Source organism: Euprymna scolopes, chromosome 12 (genome assembly GCF_053919585.1).
Source record: "Euprymna scolopes isolate OS-2025 chromosome 12, ASM5391958v1, whole genome shotgun sequence".
NCBI classification, from domain to species: Eukaryota; Metazoa; Mollusca; class Cephalopoda; order Sepiida; family Sepiolidae; genus Euprymna; species Euprymna scolopes.
In genome coordinates, this window is record NC_136493.1 from 105,860,217 (window position 1) to 105,884,297 (window position 24,081).

Here is a 24,081-nt window from a genome sequence, read left to right on the forward strand (position 1 = left end):
TAAATTCTTATGCAAAGAAGTATATATATATATATATATATATATATATATATATCTTATACTCTTTAGGTATTGAGCACTATTTTATGAACCTCGTTAAACTTTACTGGATTCGTTATATCTGGAAATTATCAAATGTACATTTTATATACATACACATACATACACGCGTAACTCCTATAAGTCTGTTTTTATTAGTATTTATATTAAATATGCGTATTTCTATTTATTAAAAAAAAGTTTGCGATATACGGGTCGTTGAATTGCATTCATCTGCAAAAGATGTAGTTATATTTGCATATTCTTCTAGACATTCATTTTAATTAATTCTATGTTATTGTTATTTTTTTTTATTTCAACATGGGATGATCTTTAGTTTACTATTACATGCAATTATATTAACGACTTATAGTTCAGTAACATTTGAGTAAAATATTATAATAAACACAAACTATATACAGTGCGTATGCGTACATACATTTGTTTGAAAAATTGCCTAGCAAATATTTCTGACAGTGTTTCGTCTACCGACATGAAACTTAATATATAGGGTATTCGCACCCATGTGAAACTTTATATTTCTGGCTTGGCCAGGAAAAATCTATGCAAAAGTGTTTACATTTATAAACACATGTAAGTTGAAGCGTGAAGAGCGAACGACTGCATTACGAATATCCATGCGTAACATAATTGCTATTGGTTCATGTTTTCACTTTAAGCCTTGCAGGAAACATATCTTCGTAACTAAGGTATTACGGACAAAGGAAAATGTAAATCGTAAGCTTAATGTTTGTTTCGATTTTTAGTGATAGCGGACGAGCAATTGTTTTTTTTATTTGTTGTGTTGTTTATTTCTTTACTTATTAAAATATTACTATATATTGGCCCCAATTTAATATAATAATAAATACGGAAACTGCATTACTCAAAATACCATATTTAAGCACATTTTGCAATTTTACGACCGGGCAATAACGGGTATATATATATATATATATATATATATATATATATATATATATATATATATATATATATATATATATATATAGTAGACATGGTAATTAATAAAAACCAAAAGAGAGTGCTCAATACTGTAATAGAGCAAATATGCGTTTTATTTTTTATTACCGTTTTTTTCTGTTCATGAATATTTTTGTTTCAGCTATACGACCGTTTTTGGCCGTTAAGTAGCGTCCTCAGACTTTACAGAAACCTTCCCTTTATTCAACCATAAACGACCTTTTCTGTAAGATCTGAGGAGATTACATAACGGCCAAAAAAATATCGTGTAGCTGAAACAAAAATATAACTGAACAGAAAAAAACGGTAATAAAAAAAATAAAACGTATATATATATATATATATATATATATATATATATGTAAATCTTAAATTTTACATTTGTAAACACATTTTTTTATCGCAGAGCTATGTCCAAATTCCATTTTCTATCGCTAAAATATTAATATAAGAATGAAAATATATTTAAAATTAACTAGTTATCTATTTTCTAGTTTTTGTACACTTTGCCTTCTTCCGTCATAGTCCTGTTTTAGCATCTACCATTCATTTTCCCACTAGATGGAACGAATCTAATGCATACTAGTCGCGATATCAATAGGGCCCCAATTATGTTCGACTTCACGATTCTGACACAATAATAGGTTATAGTTGATGCTTTTAACATATCTAAATATTTAGTTATCTATCGATTTTCTTGTACAATTTCCAGATTACCGTAAATGATTTTCGCACGTATTCTCGACAAAATATTAAATTGCGTGTTACTTGTGATCGATAAATAAATGGTTTACACGTGTGTTTATTGTTTAAAATATATAAGTATTAAGCATTTAATTAGTCAAAATCATTTTAATATGCTTTTTTATAATACTCTTTAATATGCAACTGCTTATATAATACTACTAATAAAGTGCTTCCAATACAAAAGTAAAACAACGACAAATATATGCAATTAGTACGATAAAGTTAAGTTTATTTTTAAGTCTTAAATGCATTAAGTGTTTACTTGCAGGTTCAATTATTCAGAATGATAAAAAACTCGTTATGTAACTAAATTTAATTATTGTCACCGATTCGAGAATAATAATGTACGTACGATGTACGAGAGCGTAGGTCTGCCATTTTTCTTTATTTTCAGATAATAATAAAATTAACATTTCTATGTGAAAAGAAATTGTTACTCGGATCCTCACGAAACAAACAGATGGCGAAATCGGTTGATGTGAGTTCAAGTCGATTTGAATCATTTGCTTAGCAAATTATACCATTAGTAAATTAAGTAACCCGACACACACCTGTACACTGATTGCTAAAGTAATGATCGAATTTTGACATCATTGATTTTTTTCCATCGTAATTATAGCTATCCGAAAGATACATTGTTAACTCTGAATGAGATTCAGGAGCCGCTAAAAATCGTAATGAATAAATAATAGCAATATTCCTGTTGACACGTGTCATCGCCCGAACACATTAATCATTTTTGATTCCATGTAGATAGCAGACCTCATACATTAGCGAGTTGACCATAATAGATTACAATGTGGCCTAATGGATAACGTCACGGTTTGTAATCTGCTACCACTTATTCAATGTGGCGTCTTATGTGTTGAATTTACGTATTAACATCGATAGAGAAATGTATGTATCTATAATTTATTAATAACTAAAATAATGTAATAATACCCATTTATCAGAAACTGTTAATTGAATCTTGCATGTTACAAAAATGTCTAATATATCCATGCTCCTTCTCATATACATACACTCACAAATACACACTAAAATACACAGAGTTGTATATATATATATATATATATATATATATATATATATATATATATATATATATATATATAGTTGTGAAATTCGCAAATTTTACCATAATTAATGCCTACATATACAGATACGTGTTCAAGTGTAATCTTTACTGACATCCATCGTCTAAACTGGTTTTTAATTAACATAACCACATTATTTATGGTAAGGAATACATTTAAATGAAGGCATTCAAAGATAAACAGATGCTTAGGTTATCTAAAGCAATAAGATAACGTTGTATCTATAAATCAATATGACCAAATAATAAATACCACAAAATTGTTTTTCGTCCAATAAGTAACAAAAAACAAAAGAATTAGCAAATTCTCATTGAAAACAAGTTAAGACTGGTCGCCCGGTGACACCATATTTCCAAAGAAATAAAATACATAATATATACCTACATACATATGTGTGTATATATATACACATATATGTATATATATATATATATATATATATATACACACACACACATACCCATTATATTTACTTGAACAATATATATATATATATATGCTTTATACATACACGCACACACACACACACACACATATATACATATATATAAATATGTATCTATATACAGATCCTTTATATTTACTTACTGCGTCATAACTAAACAGGGTTCAACATTAACAGACGTTTAGCCAGGTAATACTTTTTTTTAACAGTATTAGTTTTTGTGTACGTAGTTCATACTAGAATGTGCACGTGCTTGAATTTCGAAATCATATACGCAATTTCCCAGAAACGCACGCGTCTCTTTTTATGGGCTTACGCTTTTTAATCAAAATTACATTACACGTTGCACTAAAAATACGAATTTACATGCACACATAATTTCTTCTACGGCTGAAATCTTTTTGTAAAAAAGATTATTTTTTTGAAAGGTATAGTGGAATCCCAGTATACATTGCCCCTAGGACCTGTTTTTTATACTACGATATGGAATACGATGTTTTTCAGGGTACCGTTTACGGCATGTGCCCAGTCTAATGGTGTTATTTATAATATTATATTGTTATTGGCATGCGCGTTATATAGTGTGCTGTATTTTTTACGAATTTTCCACGCTGTATCCCGAGGTTTTACTGTATAATAAACGAATTGCAATACTACGGGACATAACATTACGGAGTTCTAATAAAATATGAATAAACTTTTAAGTTTGTCCATTCACACAGTAAAACTATATACACAGGTATATATATATATATATATATATATATATATATATATATATATATATATATATATATATATAGGAAGCCCCAAAATAAAGACGAACTGTTGATGAACACATAATACGGTGTGTTCCTTTTTATTTCTCTATATCTATGTACATATATATGTATATATATGTATGTATATATATATATATGTATATATTTACATATATATATGTATATGTATATATATATATATATATATATATATATATAGTTTGTTTATAAACAATCATTATTCGTTACTTATATGCATACATATTTCAATTGAGTCCTCATTCTGGCGCACAAATTCATCAGAGCAAAAAGGAATTTTAATTGAAATATGTGTCAAGACCACACTGGTCTTGAAATCCGTTTCAATTTCATTTTTTTTTTTTTTTGTCTGATGAAAAATACCCGCTCCCACAGTCTCAGTGGGTTTTAACTTAGTGTGCTACATTTTTTACTGCGTTCCGCCGTACATTGAATAAAAACTGTAATTTAGATGATGAATGAGTAATTAATGATTTTTAAACACCGGTCGTCATCGAACTCTCGACATATATTTCATTACACTTCAGTACATGGGTATACGCCAGTTTGTAATCTCAAGCACAGTTACAATATTATGTTTGATGCTTTTTTTAATAATCTTATGGTGGATTTTTTATTTGGATTATTCAAACGAATAATCTCATTTCGATTATAATTCTCTAACAAATAACGATTAAATTTATAGTAATAGAACAATGTTGATAAGAATGGTAATTACAATGGCAGAATCTTCTCAGTAAAAAATGCAGTCATATCCACGAGCGATATTAACACAGAATAAAATAAAATTACTAAATTCAAATGTCTGCTGTAGCTGTACGAACCGAGAACACTAAAATCTCATATCAAAGGCTTCAGTTTAAAATGCTGTATGAACTGCGGAGTTTGCTTTGAATAATTCCTAATTAGACTAGATTTATTTGAAAACAGTCAGAGGTTATAACCCCTTAACACTGAAATAACTACTCCTATTAGAATAGATATAATCTAAATAATACATAAAATTAACTTGATGTAATCTGTACATGGGCATGTCCTCTATTTATGTAGACATTACAATTGGGAGAATTTGTCTTAGTTTATTGTCGAGTTACAATATAATGCAAGGTAATTTTGGAATAAATGCAAACATCATATGTTATCAATAGATTCCGTTTACATTTTCGATGCAACACATACATGTAACATTTTATGAGAAAACTGGAATTCAGAATTTCTGCTAATGAGCAAGTCTTTACTATAGGGAAATGCACTTAATTTTTTAAGAGAGGAATTTATCATCGGAATTAATCACGGTGAGAGTGACACCAAATGTAGATTAATAAAAAAAACATCGATATAGTATTAAGAATTAATTTTGAAAAGCGAACAGCCTGATGAATTCATAGACATTTATTCGCAAATAGAATTTATATTTGTACACATACACAACGTACACGGGTATAAATGCACATGGAGTATATATATATATATAAATATATATATATATATATATATATATATATATATATATATATATATATATATATATTAAGGAAACATGTGCCAGCTTCGTGGCCTACTTATAAACATTATCACACCTGCCTGCATGTAGGCATAGCCTCAAAACGATGGGTTTTGCATTGTTAGCCGTCGAGTATGTTGGTAAACTTGACAGCCCAGAATTGCTTTTCTTCTATGGAATGCCTTTTTGCAGTCATTATTCGGCGATATTCCCATTACTAAAAGGAACCCCTTTCCCCAAACGACCAGAGCTTCGTGTGTGTTTTCTTTTATGTCGTTCTCCTCAGAGTTTCCACCTTGGATTATTGCACTAAGTCAGAGAACATACTTCGACATGCCGCCTCTGAACGGGTACAAGCAAGCGCGATATCCCATATTTATAGATAAAACGCACATAAAAATGCACACAAATACACGTGCATAGTGGTCTTCGTTCGCACCCCCCATATATATATATATATATATATATATATATATATATATATATATATATATATATATATATATATATATAAAGATGGATGGGGTATCTGAATCGATACAACGTAAACATATAAATATATGCTTGCAGGTATATGTCGTATACATTTATGTACGTCGATACATATTAACCTTCAGTATATTTTTAGATAGGACAAGTTTGCTCAGTATTTCAATGGCATGGCGGCCTTCTCAGTATGGCACTTTTATTCAGTCGTAGTTTCTGTCACACTAGAATATGCAGAATTTTTTTCCTTTCGTAAAAATCGATGCTAGTATAAACTTATTTTCTTCTGAGCAGCAAGGTGGGTACTAGTATTGAAGTTTTATTTCTCTTGTATAACTTCTTGCTTTTTATACCCTCCAATTCTCGTATTACTATTATTATTACTATTGGCTCACAAGGAGCTTTTACACAGGTCATCAAATATATCTCTTTTAAAACAACTTGTGGCGTTCCATGGAAGCTGAGTGACAACAAGTCTTCACAGAGTTTCAGTGCGCCGAACGTCTTTCGATAATATTCGCAAATGAATGTGCGTTATCGAAACGGCTGCTTACCATTGATTTCTAGATGGCAGCGACGATTGGTATCCACTGGAATTTGAGTGGCAATAAGCTTTCCCAAGGTCTGGTCACTGTTCTCTACACGATCTTTCCATATTCCTTAACCCTTCCCTACTACGTGACATAATTCTTTTTTTTGGGGGGGGAGGTCATTAGTCAATGGGAAGGGATTTAGGAGAGGATAGAGAATTTGTAGATATGCAGCTTCATTGTTCTTGGTTCCATGCATACCTTGTGTCTCTGCAGCAGTTTGTCTCATACAATTATAGGTATTATCCTGATTTTTATCAATCATATCTCTTTCAGCTCTCAGGCTAACTCTGTGTAATTTCTCTGTTTCTCCTTTTTTATCATATTCACACTGTGGCCAGATGGACCAGCAAACTCTACGATTTGACAGAACTTTACATTTTTTTTATTATGTTGTTAATTACTAGGACAGCTGTTCTTGCTTGGATGGAGATGTCTGTTTGTATGTCTCTGCCCCAAAGGATTTGTGATTCTCGTTTTAAAGTACTATTGCCGTCTGCGCTTGTACCGTTTGTCTGTACTTTCGAGATGCAGTTGTTTGGAATACCCTCTAGTATACCTCCCCACCTATTTGATAGTGAATTTGTTTTTAATTCTTTTGGGCCCACTTTGCAGTCGGTTACTATATAATTTATAGAGTCGTGTCTTTTTCCACAGAGTCTACATTTGTTGTTTGCTTGTGTTTTATCAATCTTTTCTTTTATGTGGTTGTTTCTTATCGAGTTATATCGTACTGCAGTTATTAGGGATTTAGTATCTCGGTTTATTTGTTCCTTTCGCATCCAAGTGTTTTTGTTCTTCTCATCTTTTGTCATCCTCATCTATATTCAGTATTATTGTTTCTCTTATCAATTTGCTTCCCTCCTCCTATCATGTGTCTCTATGCTTTCTGTTTTGTTGATTTTATTCTGTCATAATTATCCTTTCAGTATTTTGCATTATGTGTTTTTCTAGTTGTTTTTTTTTGTGTCATTCGCAGAGTTTTCTAAGCAAAGCAGCCCTCTCCTGTCGTTTTTCCTTTATCTGTCATCGTTGTCCTCAGTGTAGGATTGTTCACAGAAGTAATACACTGAGGTTACTCACGGACAATACTGGACTGTGTTCCCTGGAGTCTGATCGGCAGCATGTCCTCTCAGATTTAATATTTTTTTCTATAAACCTTACAAATGATTCCGCGTAATATTGACAGGCAGAAAACGTTATTTAGTGATTCCAATGTGGCGTATTTATCCTCTACCTATTCTTTCTATATTTCGAATACGTCATTCTAATGAAAAAAATTAAAAATTCAGCATGCTGATATTTACGCACATCTACGTCTCTCCCATAATACATACACACATGTATATATACATGTGTGTATGTGTGTACGGTTGTGTATGCGTGTGTGTGTATGCACCAATGAAGTTAGCATTCATTTTTTAATCGTTTAGAAAGCATGAGGTTTTAATTTTGTTTATATGTTACTATTAAATGTTTTAACACGCAATCACACACGTATATATATATATATATATATATATATATATATATATATGAGTATATATAAGTGTGTGTATGTATCAGATTATAGACACACATATATATCTCTATAAAACGCTTAGAGACATGAAGCTATGTGTGTATACGTGTGTGTGGGTATGTGTGTACAATTTTCTTCATCAAACTCATTCCACTGAATAATCTACTTTCTAATCAGTAATTTCTTTCCGTTAAATTGATCTCCTTTGTCTAATGTACTGTTTATTATTTTGCAAAAAATAAATCAAGATGTTTCGAGGTTGCAGAAAGGCGTTGGAAGGGACGGTCTAGTCATAACATGTTACTTTTGCTTCCGTGACACCCAATTGTAAATTGATCATCAAGATACCAGCCATTCTCGTGACACAATGGTAGATGGAACTAATAAAAATGTTGAAAAGCTTGTAGAGATAACGAGTTAAAGCAATAGATGAAAACAATTGTGCGGAATGTGTGGGTGTGTGTGGGGGGTCAGAGAGAGAAAGTGTTAAAGGGAGGAAGGAAAGGGGGAGTCGTTAATTCGTCTACGAAGAATTATAACCAAAATATACACTTTCAACGTTTCAATAACTACAAAAGGTACAGATATAGAAACCCAGAAAAAAACAATACTTACTACCAAGAAGCACGCTGGTAATTACTAAAATTGGATTTGTAAAAAGTTGACAAAGGATATTAATACTTCTATCACTATATATACACAGTAAGTTATTAAATATATATGACGATTAAGTTACACTAATATTTCCGCGTTTCATCCATTTTAGGTTTCTTCAGGCTTACTTACTCGCTGTACCCACGTATTGAGCACTGTTGTAGCAGATACTTAAAGTTTACACATAAATGTATACTTACGTATATCAATTTTATGCGAGTAAATAAAGTATATATATATATATATATATATATATATTTATATATACGCATAGACCATCTAGTAACGATTAGATCACTCTCTGACTGACGTAAAATGACCATTAAAAATTAAATTGTTAAAAATTCGACGTTATTTCATGCGGTTAATGGTAGCCGAATGGATTAGGTCTTCGCTAAATCGAGCCAGAGATGTCTCGCGATGCGAGGTTCGAATCGTTCGACTGGTATTAATCGTGACACCCTGCACTGAAGATTCCCGAAAGGATGAAACACTAGTGTTTGTGGGTATTTAATAATTATTATAGTAAAAAAAATAATTATATATATATATATATATATATTTTTTTTAGAGTTAAAATGATTACTTGGAATCGGAAAAATGGAAAGTTTGGGGGTATTGAAATCGGTATCAAAATCGAAAAAATTGATTCCGATGCTGAAACTATTCTTGTAATTGCTTTTTAATACGATTTTGTTTAAACCAACATATTCCATTGCTGGTAGTAATGATAAAATAATAAATATTTCCTGATTTTAAATTACCAATGAAGCTAAAATTAATAGATCCTCCCCTAGAAATGTAGTTTGACATTTAGGAAAATTTCTGCATGTTTAACCTGTGCTTTTACGAAAATCAGGGGAAATAACTATCCTATAGTTAAATATTTATAAATTTTTAAACAAATCGGAATTGGAATATGGAATTGTATCGGAATCAGGAATTTTGCACAAAATCGGTAATTGTAGAGAGCTCGAAACGTTTTATGATCTTTTTATGTTTTTCTTTTTTTTGAATAGCTAATTTTCTCCTTTTTTTTCAAATTCTTTCAATTTTTTTCCATTTTTCTTGGTGGCGTCGAGAGACTCCGGATCGCCTGAAAAAGTCATTGACTGAAATAGATGGCTATTTGTAGCGACCGTATGTAACTGTTTACCCCCAAATAAAATTAAAAAAATAATGTTTTTTTTATTGATCATTAACGACCCCATTGGTTTCATTAGTGCCGAGTTGTGAACATCGCAAGCCTTGATTTGCTGCTTCTACTGGTGATTTTACGTTAAAATCAGCATTTATTATGATTAATAAGAAAATTTACTGAACCTCAAAGAAAACACACACACACACACACACACACACACACACACACACATATATATATATATATATATATATATATATATATATATATATATATATATATATATATATATATATAAACTCAAATGGATTAATCCTAATCGTATATATACAAGATTGGTAAATTAAAAAAATATATTCATTTCGAATTTGGAAAGAGATGAATCACACAGATGAATAAGTTAGATAAAGCAATTAAGAATAAGATCGAATATGTGTAACATATTTTTTCCCAAGATTAAGGGAGGTAGTGTTCGAACAAAATTGCTAGGGAGCCATGATGTAATATACTGTTTTGTTTGTAAATCCGCGAAACAGTGCTTCATGGTAAACAACTAATGATCCCTTGGACATTAAATTATTACTGGTACTATAGTGAATTCGAGAGAGTAAGTTGATTCAGTGATTGCAGGTGATTGAATGGCTTACTGAGTAAACAGTTTTCTAACAAATGCTAAAAAATATGTGTTGTATAGTTTTAAAGGTTAAACACTTACAAGACTATATATATATATATATATATATATATATATATATATATATATATATATATATATATATATATATATATATACTTAAACAATTGTTTTCTCCCTTGGGTCTATAGATAAGTCAATCTATACAGCTATGTGCGTGTATGTATTAGAGTCAATGCATTTTAATTTTATTTATTTGCGTCGTGAAAGTCTGCATTTACGATAGAGTCGCATGGCTTTTTGTTCGTACGGGCGAGTTAAGACTAGAAAAGTGAGTCTTATAATGGTATTATGTATAAATAAACATTTTGTATCGACGTTTGAAATCGCTTTCTTTCTTTCTTTCGCTCAATTCACTATAAAACAGTCAAAGTAGATTAGAATAGGCTGACATTTTAAGTTATCACATCATAAGGCAAGAGGCAAAAAAATGTAAAGGGTATTAAGCTAGCCTCCCATAATTTGTAAACGGTTACTCAATCTAATGCTGAAATAGATAAAAGTGGTTTCGTAATTCAACACACAAAACTGGACAGTGTATGCGGCAATAATTATTAAATATATTATGATGTGTTTAATTTTGCATTATTACAAAAATTCTATACTAGAACATACTACAACAAACATAGTTATCAAAAGAATGCATCTTTTACAGGGAAAATCTTTCGAAGCTCAACGATCTATATTCTCTCTCTCTCTCTATGTATATATACAAATATATATTTTTATATCTATATGCAGGTCTATCTATATATCTATCTGTCTGTTTGTCTCTCTCTCTCTCTCTCTCTGTCTCTCTCTCTGTAAATATATATATATGTGTGTGTGTGTGTGTGTGTGTGATGAATTTCAAACAAGTAAAATGTGTTTATTTTCCTAATATTACATTGATGCATATTTTATTTTATTCAAAGTAAAACAACGTTTCTATATGAATTCTCATCTTTGAATATATATATATATATATATATATATATATATATATATATATATATATATATATATATATATATACATGCAACGTATCACCAATCAATTTGTAGAAGAATTAGTTCCAACCCCTCTTCCAAATAAATTTTAGATATACATAAAGATCTTTTCAACGAGACCCAGTAAACCATCGGTATAAGAAAACAATTTAGATTATATTACACCCTCAACTAAAACACCCAGCTTAGAAAAACCGGTAAAAGAAAAATCATCTGTCTCACCCCAATCTGTTACGAAGCAATGCCATACAATATTATCGGAAGAATAGAATAATAAAACAAGCAGTTTTATTGATATATCTAAATGCTCTTTCAAAGGAAATTGCCTCAAAAACTTTGTATTTTATCAAGGTAGTATATGTTCCAAAGAAGGTCCCACTAGTTGCAAATTCTACATCAGTCAAAAAGCAAGTCTTTTAAACAGAGATATACAGGACACCAAAAAAATCCACCTAACCCCAAATTATAGAGATGACACATCAGTAGCTACATATTACAATGATCTTACAAGTAAAAACTTGGGATCAATTGGTTACTGGTAAATCTTAAAAAAAAAAAAAAAAAAAAAAAAAAAAAAAACGTGCCCGTCACTGAACTTTCCTTGCTTTCTTTGCTTAAATTAAAAAAAAAAAACGCTCAATCACAAAATTTCGGAGTATGTATAACTCATAAATAAAAAAAAACAAAACAAAACAAGAGAGCTTATTTAATAGTAGGCATTACAAATCAAACCTGCTTTCTTAGTTGCTAATTACTGCCTCACAAATCCCTATTAAATTCGATCCCTACAGTACCTACATACCAAACCAAATCTCCTTAATTCATCATTCGCTTAATCCAAAAACAAAACCTTTCTGGAAAAACAAAGCACACGAAAAATTCCATTGAACCACGCTTACCACTTAACAACGAGTTCTTTACGTACATTACATATTCTATTTTCCCCTTAATTCACCTACTATAGAATAAGTATTTAGTATGTGCATGTATGCCATAGCCCTGAAATTTCCCCCCTCAAACTTCGTTTACCATATTCACCCGTATCAAATATAGCGAACTAAATTTCAGCTTAGTTGTGAATGTTCTGCTTCTGGTACAACCTTAGCGTAACATATCTAAAACGCAATTATCTAGTAACCAAAAACGTACGTTACAAATATTAACTCTGTCTTCTCCCTGAAACAAATTGTTATATATAAACTATAGTGAAACGATCTAACAAAAATATTTAAAATCGCTAACCCCAATCTTGATAAATCTTTTATATAGCAAATCACTAAGTACCCCTAAAATCTTAATGAGAACTGATGCTCGACGCATTAATGAATAGACGTTTAAAATAACTCTATATAACCCCCGTGTGTCTCTACTCCAGGGGGTCCTGTAACATATTATTATATGGATATGTGTGTGCATGATCTCTTATGTGTACAAGATCCGTGGGTATTATTACAGACAATTAATATAACCTTCAGTAAAGGAATATCATTACTAGTTAGTAGCACCTAACCCAGGTAAGTTCCCAATCACCCTCCATTTTTAATAATTATTATCGCTGTCATAACAAATGACTGCATTTGATTATCATAAGTAAAGTAATGATATATATTCTGAGTTTGGCATTACTTTTATTACTAAACGTTTTAATACTATAAATAACAAATAAATAATAAATAAACACACATCCAACTTACAAATGGGATGGTAATAAATATTAAGGGTGGTCTAGAAAAAAACAGGTCTATAGAAGGCAAGAGCAAACAAACTAACTAGAAATTATTGGTCCCCTCTCCCCTTCCCTCTTCCTTTTCTCTCTCCCCTTCTTCCTTTTATCTTCGTTTCCTTCTAAAACAGCCCCACTCCTTCATCTCCTCCCATGGTCTCTATCTCTTTTTTTTTCTTTCTGTCTTAGGTCTCGTATTCCCCTTTTCCTTCCCTTAACAAATCCCAAGGGGTCCAAGAATAGTGGGTCTTTACCTTTTAGCATAAAAACATCAGAATACTAAGTGAAAAAAGAAAGAAAAAGCTCGTATAATTTTTAGACTGGCAGCCAGCAGCAGGCAGACGAAGCTGACACTTGTTAATATATATATATATATATATATATATATATATATATATATATATATATATATATATATATATATATATATATATATAATAAATCTACACACAATCAATCTTGTTCCTATGACAATTAAACTTCACTCCCTGGCCCTTTATATCTAAAAACCTTTTGCTAAAAGTTTATTTTCGTTTTTCATTAAGAATTCCGCTTATGAATATAAGCGTTGATGCCTAAAAATACTCTCTAGTTACTAAATATTTGAAGAGCGAAACACTCTTATTGCTGTGTCGCAACACATCACTGCTTATGTAAACATATATTTAAAGTGTAACTTGCTCTACTTCGGTATTGAGCACTCGTAATAACCTCGTATTATTTCACTGGTTACCTTAACTTTGATAAATGGCAATCTCACTATATATATATATATATATATATATATATATATATATATATATATATATATATATATGTATGTATATATATATAACACTGAGGGTGCCCTATATGTGATACCGGCAAAGAAATTTAAGTTTTCCCTCTGCAATGGTTTTATACGCAGTGCACTGTTGAGAACATTCTGCTGATTTTATTATATATATGCGTGTGTGTGTTTGACTTTAATTAAAGTTTGAATTGTAATAAGTTTAGGAACATTAGCCATATTAGGTCTAAACACAAATATTGAACGACGACGTACCTTATTATACTCTTGATTTTATACGAAAGACGCTTCTACATTTGTGGCGTAAAAACTTCGCAACCCCAATCGTGGTCAAACTGGGATTGTTTCTGTTTTCAAATTGGGTGTGTTTGATTATAAATGCTGATACTTCTCAGAATCATTAGAATATAAACCCTTTTTAAAAAAACACATTCCATCACACAGGACATTTAATGGGAAGTTTCTAAAAAAGCACATACACATACAACAATTTACTTAAACAGATCCTCTTTTATGTCTATGTAAAGATTTTTATACGGTTGGGTTTGATGCTAATTATTTGTCAGTTATTATTACGTTCAGGTGTGTTTTTCTTCATTCCAGGTCAGTGACCATTTTGTTTTATACATTATTACGACTGTATGCCAGTATTTTTTTTATATACATGTGTGCTATATTAATTCTAGTTACGTGTGAATAAAAACAGCATTACTAATGAGTTTGTTGTTAGATAAAGTAATATAAAAAAATGGAGAGCAAATAACTTTAATTTTTCGGTTCAGCATTTAAACTTAGATTTTAATAGGGACCATTTTTTTTTCGAAAATTTCATGGATGGATGAATTATCAGAGATGTTTTAATAACATTTCTTACACTTGGTCACATTGTTAAACAAAAAGTCAAATCCTCTATCACTTGTTTAACGATTATCATATATAGAAAGGCTTATTTTCTCGCTTGATCAGCGGTGCTTCAGATTAAGTAGTGTTTTCAGCGCTAATTGCGTTGATTGATTTCATGGAATTGATATAAATCCGTAGAGACTTACACATGAATATATTCATTGAATGTGCTTGAGTTTCAAATAGGTCTACTGGTGTGTCAATCTTACGTACGAAGTATAAAGAAGTTATTTTCGTTAAAAGTGTTCCTTATTAAAATGCCGATTTGTTTCACTTCTTAGATAAAAGTGTTAAACAGTTATTTAAAAAGGTTTTTCTCTGTCAATTTAATATGTGAAATAAAGTTGGATTTGCTATGTAAAGCTTCAGTTAGAAATAACATATATTCTCGCGTTTTTGCGCTTTAACTAAATGAAGAATATTCCTTATTAAACGCACAGTGTAGATAGGCGTATCTTAAACATATAAACGAATTTGTTTACTTTTCATTGTTCAACAAGGAAAAAGTGTTTTGCTTCATCTGACAAGTAAAGCCTGTGCTGTCGATCAAATTTCTTTTCGTCAGACGCGATTCTCAGATGTGTTGCTTTTTTTTTCTACAGGATTTTAAAAAGTAAATCTGATTTGTTTTCGCCTTTTCAGTTGTTGTTCTGTTTCACAGAAAACCTAAATATTGATTTACTTTTTCTCCTTTCGATGTTCCGTACCCCACAACAGTGGTTCTCGTATGTCATTCTTTTTTTTTTACTTTTCCTGATAGAGTTTTCCTTTTACTTTTTCTCGTTTCTGTAAGTACATTTCGTTTTTGTCATTTTTTTAAAACTCACTTCAGATTCCTTTCTCTATTTTGTTCTAAATTTCTTTCTCATCATCCTACTCGTTTAGGTTATCTTCCTTTTATCTTCATTAGTTGCTTCTTTATTTTTATCTTCATAGTCTTTCTTGGATTACTTATGCTTGCGATTCATCTTATTCGTCTTCGATTTTTTTGTTTCATTTTCTTCTTTTTCGTTTTCTCCGTTTTATTTTTATTTTGCTTCCTCTTCTTCTAATTTTTTATTATTATTTATATGTTTCCTAGGTTCCCAGATTTGTGATACTTACACCAGTAACTATTTACTGACGAAGGAGTTTTGGCACCAAAGTCAGTGAATATATTTAAAGGATCGATTAGAAAGTAATGCACATGGCAGAACTGGTTTCTGGAGTACAGTGATTCTGTATTTGATTCTCAATGAGTTCAATTTTTCCTTATAGTAATCTGGAATGGAGCCAAGGGCGCCTATGCTGATTACAGAAATCGAAGTTTTCTTATACTGTAATTTAGAAATACCTCACTTTATTCTGATAGTGCACTAGTTTCTTAGTCATCGTGCATGCTAAGTTACAGTCGCTTAAGCAAGCCACATCGACACTTTTGCTTTTATTGGAAACATCTACAATATCATGTTCGCTGTGAATTATCTCCTGGTGCTTCTAAACTAGGAAATCCTTGAGAACGTTAATATCTTCATTTTTACTACAGCTTCTGTATAATGCCGGACCCCCTTGATGCTTCCTTGTCAATTAATACACTGAAAAGAAAATCGGTATAGGAATCAGTTGACGTGAAAAAAGTGGAAGGAGAAGGAACACAATTTTGCAGTCGAGTGTCATCTGAGATCAGAATTGGATGGCTATAAAAGCAGAAATACGTCGAAGAAGCAGTTATGTGGGAAATGGCGGAAAAATCATGACGAATTAGATGAGAGCTATACTTGCAAATATATGGTTTACACCAGGAGAAATAAATTATTATTATTATCATTATTATTATTAGTAGTAGTAGTAGTTGTAGTAGTAGTAGTAATAGTAGTAGTAGTAGTAGTCTGCGGTAAATAGAGTTTAATGGATGCAGATCTCGTATTTACTATACCGTAGCCAATTATCTTTCGAATATTGTATGTAAGGAGTACTGGCATCAAAGATTTCCAAAAATGAATTGGCCATTCATCTATAATCAAAACCAAAATATTTAGCGCATCAGCAACACTCCTCACCCCTTTGAGCTAACCCGAAAAATAGATAAGAAATATTTAAAATTCAAAACATCTAACTATAATTGAATTAGCGAATTCATAATAGATATAAATATGCCAGCAAGTTGAAATGAACATTATGCATTTCAAATAAGTGTCGCATGTCTGTACGTAGTTATCCTCCATTCAAACGATTATTTTACTTGTTAGCCACAATATTCTGTGTATGGTTCATTTTACTTGTGCATATTTATGTTATATGTTCGGAAGTTTAAGAGTTTTTCGGGAAAAATATTTGAACACACAGAGACTCACGCATTCATATATCCACTGTTATATTTATATAGAGTATTGCTATAACATTTTAGAGAGTGTGTCGATTGTTTTCTTTGGTTTACGCACATTGTAAATAGATTATGTTAAAAACATTGGTTTTTGCTATAAGTTATCACAACGAAATAAGAATTATACAACGCCTATTTATTTCAACTTTTATGGAAACTTATTCTATTAATATTTTATCTATTTCGGTAGTGTTTTAGCACTTCATAAAAGTTGGAACAGGATTTTGAAGTAATAAAGTTTTGTAGGTGTCTTGCATTTGTATACAGCCGTTTCAAGTGCGTGATTCTGAAGTCACATGTACAAGTAATTTGCCCTTATTAATCTACGAATTATTCCGACAGGCAATGTAAACAGTTTGTAATTACACGTAATAAATGCATTCATCAAGCAAATATATGCAGATGTTCCATATGATCAATGTGTAGGCAAAGTCTCATGAGAAATATCTGCAAACAATATTCTGGAAATCATACAGCAATTTAAAAATATCGGAAATACAACGTCTTATCCCTTGGAGATACAAAAAGTCCACTACGTTTTTCATGTGTAGGGACGAGAGACCGATTAATAGTATTTAGACAAATTCATATATGGCAGAGTGTAGAGTACGTAAATGTAGCTATTCATTACAATATCTTCCAAAAATACAGATCGCAGAATCAAGGCACGTTATTTAATTCTAAAACAAGAATTAGCAATGCTTAATTTCCGTTATTTTCTCCGAGAAAAATCAAATTGTTTTTGTCCTGTATTCATTGCACTACAAATCTAACAGAGAGAATATGACTCGTCACGCCTGTCATTATCGCATTCCGATGTTTCAATTGTAATTTTCTAGAGGCAGACAGGCGTAAGTGTAAATTATAACACAACACTAATATACACTTTTAATTTTATTTGTAGATGGGCTTTCATTGTTTAAGCCGGTTATTATGTAAGAATCAGAGAGTATGATCTAACCTATTGTAAAGTATGTTGGTGTTAGTCTGGTTAGTCGCTAGCTAATTACATAAAACAGAGATAAACTTTCTGTTAGAACAGAAATCATACTGGAGACACATGTTATGTTAGATATTAGTATGGTTTCTGGATCAGAAACCAATCAAAGATAAAGACACTTGAGAAGTGAGGTGATCAAGTAATTAACGACAAAGACTGTCAACCTGTGTGTTCCATGATCGAATCCAGTACGTTGCACGAATTTAATTTCATTTGGGTTGTTCCTTATCTCACGTGGTACCTCGCATACGTACTTGTCTTTCTAGAAAGATTCTGAGAATAAATTTATTCAGGGAACCTATTACCAAATATATAATCTTCGAATTAATGCGTTGTTGTGCTTATGATTTTACCACACTCTAAACGAATGTTTCACGAAAAGTCCCACTTTAAAAGTTTATTATGTTGGATCTGTTGCTAACGTTGATTGAATGTTGTTGAAACATTCTATCGTTCCAGATACGATCTAATTGAATTTTATTTTCTGGCATTATAAAATTACAAAAATAAATAATTTACTCCACGTAAAAATAAAAATAACATTTCTTTTCAAAGAGATAACCCAAGTATTTTAAACTGGTGTAAAATAAAATTACGATTAGAAGCCTCGTTCTGAGACGAAAAAAAAACGTTAGATTTGTTTTGCCTAGCATGCACGTTAAGTAATGTAACCTTTAATTGAGATGTTGACGTGGACGTTCAGTAATATAGCCGGTGTTAAAAATTCGTGGCGTGGCCCCTGAGGTTTGCATCCATTCATTTTTATTCCGTCTTTTTTTATTCACATTTAATCATACTGTCGCACGAATTTTCTCTGAAATATTGCATTATTTCTTACATTGGGATCTCAGCAAATACCTGCTGGAAACGCCTGTATTTATGCTCTCTTGTACAAAGAGTATCAGTATACATAAGATATTAACGGGATCACTAGTTGTAGAAGAGTAACTAAGAAGAGTGGACTAAATAACAAATATATTTTTTCGAAAATTAGGCTAGACAAGAATGGAAAAAGTGTCGTAATAAATACCATGAACGTGAGGTTATAATCGTGAAGACAGTAGATGCTCATTCGCCTTTGCCCTGTAGCGACAAACGTTAGTCCTTAGAAGAACCGAGAATATCGCCATAGTCTGCAGTTCTTAAAGAAAATCTACTAGAATAAGAATCCGGATTAAAATGAAGCATAAAAACAAAAAACTGCAGCTGATGAATAAAAGAAAATTTACAAAAGAAAAAATTGCATCAATAAGGCAATACTGAATAATCTATGCTTCAATTGAAGTTATATAAAAATTAAAACTATCAAAATATAGCCCATTGGAGAGAGTGTACAGACAAAAGTTGGGTCCACCTTAATTGTCTATATGTCCGTCTACTTTAAAAAGCACACGTGATAGAGATTAATCCGTCGGGAAACGGCAATAGTAGTTTATTCATAACTTCCTATTAGATATCTAGATATTGTGAATGGGCTCATTCGTGGAAAATATTTAATCTGATAGAAACAAACAGACAAACGGGAAGCATACAAAATGCCAATGGATTGCATGATTGGAACCCAAATAGATTTGATGTGTATCGAATTCCAAGAAGTTTCGAAATAGATGTCTGCACAAGATCAGAACACGCAAGCACATATATTGACAATATTGGGACATGTCTCCCATTGAATATTGAGCTTTATTACTATTTCTGCGGTAAAAAGCAGAACAGAGTAATGTATTGTCTGTAAAATAAAGATGATATGCAAATAGACTTTTGGCGGTTAAATGAATACATCTGTGAATGTTACATTAAATGAAAAGGAATGGTTAAGAAGAGAAACAGGAATATAACACGAGAGGCGTGGTGAAATCATTGTAGCGAAAAATGAAGTTGTCTGACTATCAATTCTCATATTTTTTATCGCTAATCCTCACATAATGCAAATATTTTCTAGTTTTTTTACACGATGTATTTTCATATTTCGTACATTTATAAGCTACAATCAACATCCAAATAAATGCCTTGACGATAATTACGGTTTACAAAAGGCGAACAATTAAAAGATACACTTGCCTTACTTAAAAATGGCTAGGTTTATTTATGGTGTCTTTTACATATATATAAAAAAAACACCCAATACTTTTGCTCATGAGGAGACTTTGTTTTAAAATATATATATATATGTCCAAATTATTACCCGTTGCTTAATGGCTATCACAATAAAAACATCGTTTCCGAAACGATCGTACAAATTATTGACTTTTTTGTTGTTCCTTCTAATGAAATAGATTTTCATTTTTAATTAAAATTTGAATTTAAAATTATCAATCACATTACTAAATATTAAAGTAGCTCTAATATATTTGCCTATCGAGCTTATTATATATCTGAATTACAACGAGCACTGTTCTTTTCTTTTATTTTAATGAAATTAGTAATTTTACTATAACATTAAAATTCACTCTGCTCTTTAGACTGCTGTTCTTGCCCTCTTTTAATTTATATATATATATATATATATATATATATATATATATATATATATATATATATATATATATATATATATATACATCTCGCGGTGTGTTTATAAACAAACGTTTGAGCCCTCTACGAGTGGCGGACGGATGTTTATTTAAATAGATATTCCGTAGTCAGGGGTAGAACTGGCGACTGTCATCACGACGGTTCTAGGTTCGATCCTCGGCTTGGAATAGGTGTTAGTCTAGCGGCACTGATGAGTTGTGAAACAACGAAACAGGACTGTATGTCGATGACTAAAATATATTTTATAAAGCCCCCCTTTTGGGTTGAGCACTACCGTAAATAACCTCACTCGCTACTTAATTTAGCTGAAAAAATGCGAAGCTCGCGGTTTGTTTACAAACAAACGTTTGAGCCCTTTACGAGTGGCGGACGGATGTTTATTTAAATAGACATTCGGACAGATTAGTTGCGGCCACCGCTTCCGTAGTCAGGGGGTAGAACTGCCGACTGTCATCACGACGGTTCTATGTTTGATCCTCGGCTTGGAATAGGTGTTAGTCTAGCGGCACTGATGAATAGTGAAACAACGAAACAGGATTGTATGTCGATGACTAAAATATATTTTATTTCATATATATATATATATATATATATATATATATATATATATATATATATATATATATATATATATATATATATATATATATATAAAGCGAATTTATTTCTATGTGTTTTGTTTAGTATTTTTATTCATGATTTTAATGATTCTGGACGATTTCATTTTTCGATTTTCACTCATTTAGTCGGAATAATAGCAACTCCAGTATTTATATATAACAAAATGGGTACGAATAATTATAATCATAGTAACAATAATATCAATAATAAACAATGAATGTCGTCTTAATGAAACTTGGTCCATAAATTCAGGTAATAATTAACGGATCGATGTGACTTACCCAATATTTGTTTACAAAGTTCTTAGATTTTATACTTCTATTTTTACAGAGGTATCTTATATTTAAATATATAAGGTAAATTAAAACCTGATGATCCTATTTCTAGGCTTACTTTAAAGAAAAATAGTGAAAATGCTTGTAGCAGTTAATGAAAAAAACAAAAAAAAATAGAATTTAATTGAATAAAATCAGGTGTAAAAATCAAGAAATATATAAGTAAAATGGTTCTCTAATATAATAAAATACACATGCTTCGTCAACCTCCAAACCAGGTTAGGATATGCTAGCTGTGTAGATCTCGCTTGCCGGAAGTGACACTTTTTTCTATGAGGAGTTCTCATTTGAGATTTCAATTAAAAACAATACAAAATATAAAGTTTCGATTTCCGGTGTAAATTCTGATTACGAAAAGTTCGATATCCGGTATACAAGCTTGGCATTTCTTTGAACACAATCTCATATACTCTATTGCCTGGGGCTTGGCACAAATTTCAATTTTAAAAGTCGACCCAAAAGGAAAACTGGGAGATATTTGGTTTTGTTTATTACCTACTTTTTGCATTCCCATTTCAGGACAAAAGAACTAAATAATTACCTTCATGATCGAGTGAGAATGTAGTTCATAAGATAGTATATTTTAACTTACGTCCATTAAATGTGAAAGTTTAGAAATCAAATTAGTACTTGAACTTTACGTGGAAGACGAACGAAGACTAACTTTTAAACATTATCAGCGTTATCTCAATGAAACTGATTTTTACAAATACAACTTAATAGACAATATAAATGTAATTGAAATCATTAACTGACAAACGGCGGATAATTCGTTTTTAACTTCATGATGAAATACTGCAGAGAATAGTAAGTTAGTGAATTGTTTTAGAAGAACGTTTGCAAATTCTTTTTATTCGGATATTGTTTCACAATTGTAACCATCCGAAGACAGTTGTATTTTCACGGAAAATGTCTTATGTAAAATAAGTTATAAGCTACACATTTCTGGAGAGTGAAATATCGCTCTTCATTGCGTACAATTGTTAATTGTTCAATATTTCATCATTACTGATTTACGGTGAGTGTGCTACCTCTGTAAATTGCATAACAGTGTACGTTCGAAATATGTGTGATATTTCCGAGTTCGGCAAAAAGATTCAAATGTTCCAACTAAATCTTGAGAAGTTATAAGGTAACACTAGCCAAGCCGTTCCACGGATAACACCTAAATAAAATCAGTGCGACAGAACAAACAATATGTTTCTGTATTTAAGAAGATGAATATTGACTCACTTTGATTCTTGGTCCAATGTACTCATCTAGATTTGTCTTTTTAGAACGTTTCGTTTGATGTAATTTCCGAATATTTCCAGGTGTATCGTGTCGATTCAGAAATCTCTCTATACTGAATCCTTCTGTCGAATATGGTACCACTTAAATGGAAACTTTAATTCACGGAATTACAGTGCTCTCAAAGCACTTATCCAAAGCTTTTTCTCAGCCATTGTTAACAAGATGTGAAAAAGCTATATTCGTGAATTAATTATTACATGTAATTCGAAATCTGTGCCGGTTAGGATTCGGTATAAATATTCCTGGGTTAAAAAGGAAATGTCCGATTCCGCCAAAGCACACCTGAATCAGGTATGTAGTTACATCGACTTAAACGTTTCGGAAAATATAATCAAGATAAGAACAGTAGTGAGCAGAATATAAATAATTTCAAAATAGAACTGAAGAAAGTTTAACTGATCCAATGAAAGATATTTCAAAGAGAAAGTGTGACACGAATGCAAAAAGTCTTACATAAAAACATACACAAATAACGCTTCCATTCAATCTGCACATTTTATGACTGAATCATATTTTAAACTAAATTGAGTTTGCTGAGCTTCTAATTCTCATCTGACGGCGCATATACAAAGATTAAAAAAAAAAAAAACTATCGACATGTATGTTTTGTTGTTTTCATGCATTTATGCCAATTCCATCCGATAGCGGATATTAATTGAATTTGTTTTTGCTGCGTACTTATGCGTTAATCTACTTTAAGGATTTAGCAATATGAATTAGAGCCATTTCTTTTAATATGATAGGTAAAACTTCGAGTATAATCTCATTCAATGGAATGCCCTTGTTTATTGATATTTTTCTTTTATATATTCTAACTCCAGTTGGAC

The 24,081-nt window shown here is 31.1% G+C and overlaps 1 protein-coding gene across 13 annotated transcripts in view; it reads left to right on the forward strand.

The window, feature by feature from the left end:
* Positions 1–24,081, forward strand: part of LOC145291447 (uncharacterized) — a 551,809-nt gene that overhangs the window by 215,029 nt on the left and 312,699 nt on the right. The gene's annotated exons all lie outside the window — the stretch shown is intronic.